This window comes from Lygodium microphyllum, unplaced genomic scaffold, assembly GCF_053477565.2.
Source record: "Lygodium microphyllum isolate KBCC unplaced genomic scaffold, Lygodium_microphyllum_v1.1.10 scaffold_32, whole genome shotgun sequence".
NCBI lineage: Eukaryota > Viridiplantae > Streptophyta > Polypodiopsida > Schizaeales > Lygodiaceae > Lygodium > Lygodium microphyllum.
In genome coordinates, this window is record NW_028229515.1 from 6804342 (window position 1) to 6811508 (window position 7167).

A 7167-nucleotide genomic window follows, 5' to 3' on the forward strand; every position below is an offset into this window, starting at 1 on the left:
TACGCACTAATTGCTAGACCATTGTACAAGTTGTTGATAGTGTTCGAGTGGACTGAGGAATGCCAGCGTGCATATGAGGAGTTGAAAAAGGCTCTTATGACTGCACCAATCTTATAAGCCCCAGACTGAAACATAACATTTCATGTACACATAGACGCCTCTAAGTTCGATATTGGAGCTGTGCTATGCCAGCCTGGTGAACATAACTTGGATTACCCGGTGAGTTTTGCCAGCAGGTAGCTCACAGAGACCGAGATGAACTATTCCACGACAGAAAGGGAGGGGTTGGCCATGGTATTTGCTGTAAAGAAATTTAGGCATTACCTGTTGGCTACTCCCTTTGTTTTCTTTGTTGACCATCAAGCCTTGCTGTATCTTGTGAACAAGCCTTGCGCTACGGGACGCATAGCTACATGGTTACTCCTTCTACTGGAGTTTGACTTCTCTGTGGTTGTATGAAAAGGAAAGCAGCATTACATGGCTGACCACATGTCTCGCATACCCACAGGAGAAGCTGCTGGACAAGGCATAACTGACGATTTATCGAATGCTCATCTCTTTAACCTGTTTAGCAAGAGAGAATTGTTTAGAGCTGATCTGATGCCATATTGGGCCGATGACATAGTACAAGTACTAGAAAATGGACTACCTGAGCGACCCATTGAGAAGGCCAGGCTGAGAAGACTTATCCTAAAAATTCACCCATACCAACTGATAGCCGACCAACTCTACAGGTTGGGACAAGACGGTTTATTGCGCAGATGCCTATGTGAGCACGAGATGCACGATGCGTTGAATGAAGCACATGGTGGAATTACTGGAGGACACTTTAGCGGAGACACAATAGCTCGAAAGGTGCTACAATCCCAACTTTGGTGGCCCACCCTCTTCCGCGATGTAGCTAAATTCGTAAAGTACTGTGATGAGTGCCAAAGGACCAAAGTGCCTGTGCGGAAAGACAAGATGGAGTTGACCCTTGTCATAGCCCGACAACCCTTTGAAAAATGGGGCATCGATTTTATTGGACCTATCAGTCCTGGGGCACAATATTCCCAAGCTCGCTACATCATAGTGGCAACCGATTATCTAAAGAAGTGGGCAGAGGCCCGGGCCACGAGGAAGAATGATGCTAGAACCACTGCAAAGTTCTTATGGGAGCAGGTCATTTCACGGTTTGGCTGTCCAATCGAACTTGTAAGCGACCAAGGCACGCACTTCATTAATGAGGTGATTTCCCACTTGCTCTCTACCTTCCTAATAATTCATCGAAGTCCTCTTCCTATTACCCTCAGGCTAATGGCCAAGCCAAATCCACGAATAAAATCTTAGTCAATGTGCTTACAAAGGTAGTGTCTACTTCAAGAAGTGACTAGGACAACAAGCTAATGGCGGCCTTGTGGGCCTATCACATAGCTTATAAAACGGTTGTATGACAGGCATCTTTTAGGTTGACGTACGGAACTGAAGCCATTTTACCCTTAGAATTCTTCATCCCTAGCTTAAGGATAGCAGTCCAGGAGTGTTGGGAGGGAAGAGAGGCTTGGACCAATCGCTTAGTGGAGTTAGAGCGCCTAACGGAGACCCGACTCCTCGCCACTCACTCTTTGATTTGTGAGAAGGCTTGACGGAAGACGTGGTTTGACAAGCATGTCAAATAGCAAGACTTTTAACAAGGGGATCTTGTTTTGCTATGCTCTGTAAAAGGACATAAACAGAAGATGAAGTTTCGGGGGCTAGGGCCTTTCAGAGTACGCATGATTGGTAGAATAGGGAAGGTTGAGTTAAAGACACTTGAAGGCGAAGGAATAGGCTTTTTTAATGGGAGCCGCATAAAGAAGTACTATCCTCCTTCCCATCCATTACATGAGCCACCCATGCTAGAACCCCCAATGAACGTCTGCATGGCTACTATAACCGACCTTACAGATCAAGACAAAGAAGCAGTGGCACCGGCGTATCTACGAATCACAGTCACAGCAGGAGCGATATATTCTTTCGATGCCTTGATTGATGAAGGTGCTGACTACAACATCTTGACGCATGACCATTGGACACGCATTGGTCAACCGAAACTACATCCCACTAATTACAAACTCACCCCGTTTGGGGGTAATGCTTATTCACTCCTAGGGAAGTGCAAGGTAGTCGTTTCTATCGAGTTTGAAAGTTTACCAGCTTTCTTCCATGTGTTGCTTGACACTAAGGGAGCCGGTAATATGTCATTATTAGGTCGTACTTTCAAGAAGCAAACGAACTGTAATGTGGATTAGAACCTAAACCGCATTCATCTTGCTATAGGCAATGTGCATATAGTGACAACTTTCAGCAAGGGCTATCTTGACTCCTCCACCATTACGAAGCCACCAGTAGAAACCCCTACGACCATGCTTCAGCCCAAGTCTAAACAGAAGAAAACTAAGGCCTCATGCCAGGCTCTTGACCCTAGGCCCAAGCCCACCAAGAGTGCTCACAAGGCCAAGGAGTCCAAGCTTATATGGGTGCCAAAACAACAAAGGCCACATCCTGGTAGACCACCCACAATTCCTCACAGAAGAGGAATTACATGTTGCTAGCCACCTTAATACTGGAGATCTCTTTCACAATGTCTTGACCTACATCTCCCAAGTTTCCATCCAACCATCTGCTCTTGATTGTCATGCCCAACTCAAATACAATCCAAGCTTCTATGATTGGTTATTGGCTAAGTCAGTCAACCCACGAGAAACAGCGTTTGCCTCGTCCTTCCCGTGCTAATCCTAGGAAGGATTCCTTGAAAGATCCAAGACGGGGGGAGGGGAGGGGAAGCAATGTGAGTAAGAGCAGAGCAAAATGAGAGTCATGCTATCTAGCAAAATGTTATGATTAATTAAGTTTCAATGGAAGATCCTGCAAAGGGAAAAAAATAGCAATTGCTGCTGTGAGCATGTCTCTAAAATTCAAGCCTCTAAGCAAGTATACCAATTTTGGACACATACATTTTTCTCTCAAAATTGAGTTTTGATTAGAAATAAGCCGATTTTTAAGCATTAATGTTGGCATGGTGTGTTGACAGGTAACCACCATGGCAGGACAAGACAAAGAGGCAAACTCCCATTTTATGAAGAAGAGATGACCAAGTTCGACATCAGCGTCGAGACACGAGGATTCAGTCAATTCACCTTCAAGCACACGCTGAATCTGGATGAGGCCATCTTGGAGGAAACTGCAATCAAAGACTTGGTGGACAGATGCCACCTCCACAAGTATGTGGAAAAGGTGGGGCAGGCCATGGATTACGGCATGTGTGCGGACTTTCTGAGGAACTTCGACAAGGGCAGGAACTATGGCACCGTCACAGTGAGGACAGGGGAGCAGAAAGAAGAATTGAAGTGCCCCTCAATGCGGCATTCGTAGAGAAGGCCTTGGGGCTCGTACTCAAGAAAGAGAGGTGGCCGAGAAGGGATGTTTACTCCATGCTGGGGGTAAAGAAAGAAGAGGTGCATACCGTGGATGGAATCAGGTTGGCTGACATCCCGGATCCAGCAATGAAATTGCAAGCGAAGATGATCCACACACTCTTCTCGGGCCAAAGGTACAATGCATTAATGAACAGGATTGGGGTCCCACTGTTAGAAAGCATTGCAACAGGAGTCCCTGAGCAGGTAGACTGGAATGGGTTCGTGCAGAAAACCATTCAAAGCTCAGCTGCCCTTCTCACTCCAGTGGAAGCACCAGTAGGAGGAGAATCCCCTGCCTCAACCGCACGCTCCACAAGGAAGAACCTTGCCTCAAAGGCAACCACAATTAGATATGGTGGTATTTTGACAGCCATCATAGATGAAGCAATAAAGGATGTTGGCGTCATGGAAGAGCAAGCTGCACATCAAAGCCCACCGCATCAAAGCCCACCTCACTATGAAGGAGAAGAATCAAGTGAAAGAACGATAAGTGACAAGGGAGAACAGGAGGTGCCGCCTACACGAGCAAGCAAATCGGAAGAACAAAAGAAAGGGGATAGGAGACAGAAGTAAAGGAAAGAGAAATTAAGCAAAGAAGGAGGAGCTGAAATCAAGAGGGCTCAGGGAGGGCTGAGGAAGAAAGAAGGAGGAAAGAGGAGGAGGAGCTTGCAAGGATAAGAGAAGAGTCAAAGAAGGCAGAAGAGGACAGGAAAAGAAGGGCGGAAGAAGAAGCTGAAGAGCAGAGACTGAAGGAACTAGCCGAGTTGGCAGAGGCTACATGAAGATCTGTGGAAGAGACCCACGAGGGTGGAGAGCTTGAACCCGTGAGACCCCGTCATAAAGCCGAAGCTAGTGCAAGTGTGGAAGCAGCTCCACTGGTTGTAGGCAAGGGCAAGTCCCTACTACATCCACTTCCTTCCTCTTTTGTACCTACAACGGCTGAAACCATGACTGTAACCACCACACAACCCACACCTCCCCTCGACACGACACAGCTCATGAACATGGTGCAAATGCTAGTGAGCAAAGTGGCCGAGATTGTGCCAGAAACCAGATTGAAAAGGCCCGCTGCCGTAGATGCAAAGTCACGGCAAGACTCTAAACGACAAAGGCTGGAGGCATCAACTACCACACCCCATACTCCCATGCCTGCCGACACTGACTATGACGCACATGTGGCTGAGCTACTGGCACAACTAGACAAGGCGAAAGAAGAGAAGAAAGTGGCCTTGCTAGAGCTAGAAAAAGAAAAAGAAACGTCAGCTACCCTTAGGCTAGAAGTCTCAAGGCAGGGAGCCGACCGACGAAGAGAAATAAAGGCCATGCAGGACCAACTAGTAGCAAAAACGAAGGAAGCCCAGGACAACGGAAGCTGCCTTAGACAAAGGCTGGAAGACGAGGAGTAGAACTTGGTAGCAGAACAAAGGAGTCTAAAGCTACTAATGCAGCAATAGAATGATCTACAACAAAAGGTCGTTCAAGTGGAAATGCTAAAACAGGAGGTTCAGGAAGGCGAAGCCAGTATACCACAAGAACATACCACGGAGCCCCGGTCGTGGCAGGATCTAGAAGAACAAAACATGTTAATAAGTGAAATCGAGTTTCTGAAGAGTGAAGGGCCAGGAGTCTCAGCAGCAGAAGCAAAACAGCTACAAGATGAAGTGCAAAGATTACAAGATGCACTGGAGACCTCCCAGGAAGATGTAGAGGCCCTCATGGCCATGGCTTTCAATAAAAAAAGGCTATTCCTCGCATTGAAATCCAAAGCCAAGAGTAGCTGGTGCAGGAAAAATCAGAAGTACTGGCCGAGGTGCACCAAAGGCTCAGCATTGTAGATCAAGCCAAAGGTATTGCTGAAGAGCAGTTGGCTCAGAAGTTAAGAGAAAGGAACTAGTTATGGTTTTTAACAAATGAGCAACAACAGGTAGTAACCACCCTAGTGAGCCAACTGGAGGAAGAGAGGAAAAAGATGGAGGAAAGAGCTATGGATTGGGAAAGGAAAAATTTTGACAGGGTGAGGGACTTGACCAAACGCCTGGCAGTGGCAGAATGCAAAAGAATGCTTTGTAGAAGCTAGGGTTGAGGGTGCCGAAATAACTACTAAAACACAGTGGCATGCCTTCCTCAACACGGTGCTCCATGTCACACAAGCTGAGGGCAATGATCTAGTGGAAAAGGTGAAAAGAAAGTTGGAGCTAACCACCCGAGCTCTAAGATAGGGTCTTCAAGAGCGGGATCTCCCAATGAGTACAGGGATCACTAAGGAGCAACAATTCCGCTACCTACGCTGTACTGGCCTTTCCACTGCTGAGCTCGAGGAGCTAGGTTTTCAGGAGCATGAATAGGCACCACCACCACCGCCAATCATCCCATCTGTGGTTGAGCGACATGTCGAAGAGGGTACGGATTTCAAGCAAGCTGATGAAGAAGAGCAACAGAGAATGCCGAGTCCGCCTCAACCCGATATCCCACAGGAAGAGCCTGCAGATGCCCATCTACCTGAGCACATAGTTGCAGCAAGGAGAAGAAGACAAGAATTAGCCGAGGAGGCCCAACACCGAGCATGTACACTTCCAAGACAACTTCCTGAGGAGCCCATGCCACTGAGACATGATACACATCCTGTAGACTAGCCCCAGGAGTTGGTCATCTGGCATCAGCGAGAGTTCCATAAGAGGCCGTTTGAGCTTTCGTTTGCTTTCCCACGCTCTCTAGATCGGGCCCTACCTCTAGGAGTCATAGCCAAGATCAAGGATCTGGCTAATGAGCTTGCGAATAGGTGGATAGAAGAGGGGAGCATGATAATGACTAGGTGGCGACAAGAGCCACATGAGTACTAGGAAGATAAGGTCAATTTGGTTCCCAAAACCGTCCAAGGCTACGAGGCACAGCCGAAATGGCGGAGGAAGATTTGGGACACTAATTTTGATGCATGGACCGCCTTTTGTAGTTCACTCCCCGAAGAGCGCAATGATCCTATCTACATGCCCTACCCCCGTAGGCTTGGAGTGGACTATGATAGAGACTTGCATGGGGATTATGACTTCCCAAAAATATATAATGTAAATGCTAGGAGCCCTAAGGAATGCTTAGTGTTTAGGTTAGAGGATATACTTCCTTCTATAAACCGTTTTCTTGTAGACTTCTCTTCCTGCCCAGATCTAGCGTTTTTGACCACTTGTAATTACCTCCGACTTATCAAATTCCTGCTACTCCAAAAACCCGCAGCAGAGGAAGCCCATCTCCCCCCACTCTTCTTTGATATCAACCTAGGAATAGATAGTAGAGCTATGACTAGGTTAATAATGCGGGCTACTTTCCTTCCTTCCTTCTGTCTAGAGCTCTTAGAAAATATGAGTGACACCCGCTTTGCAAGGTGTAATCACCCTTTCTTGTCAAGCACTCCTCTGAGAGCTAAAGCTGATATTAAATAATACCTACAAAGTCGCGCATTCTTATCTCAATGCCTGCGACCACCCTGTGATTAAATGGGTGTGATATACCTTGCCAATTGTACTCCCTCTCTCATTCTTATTTAAAAAAGAAAAAAAAAACCATAAGGAAACAAAGACAAGGTGACTGGAGAGCAAGACAAGAGCAAAAATAGCAAAGCTGAAAGATGAATCTACTACTAAGCAGGTTAACAAGGAGGACACTTCACATGTGCTTGCAATCTCCCTTCACTCTTATTGTGCACCACACTCACTGCATCTAGGGTTCTTTCTAGCCC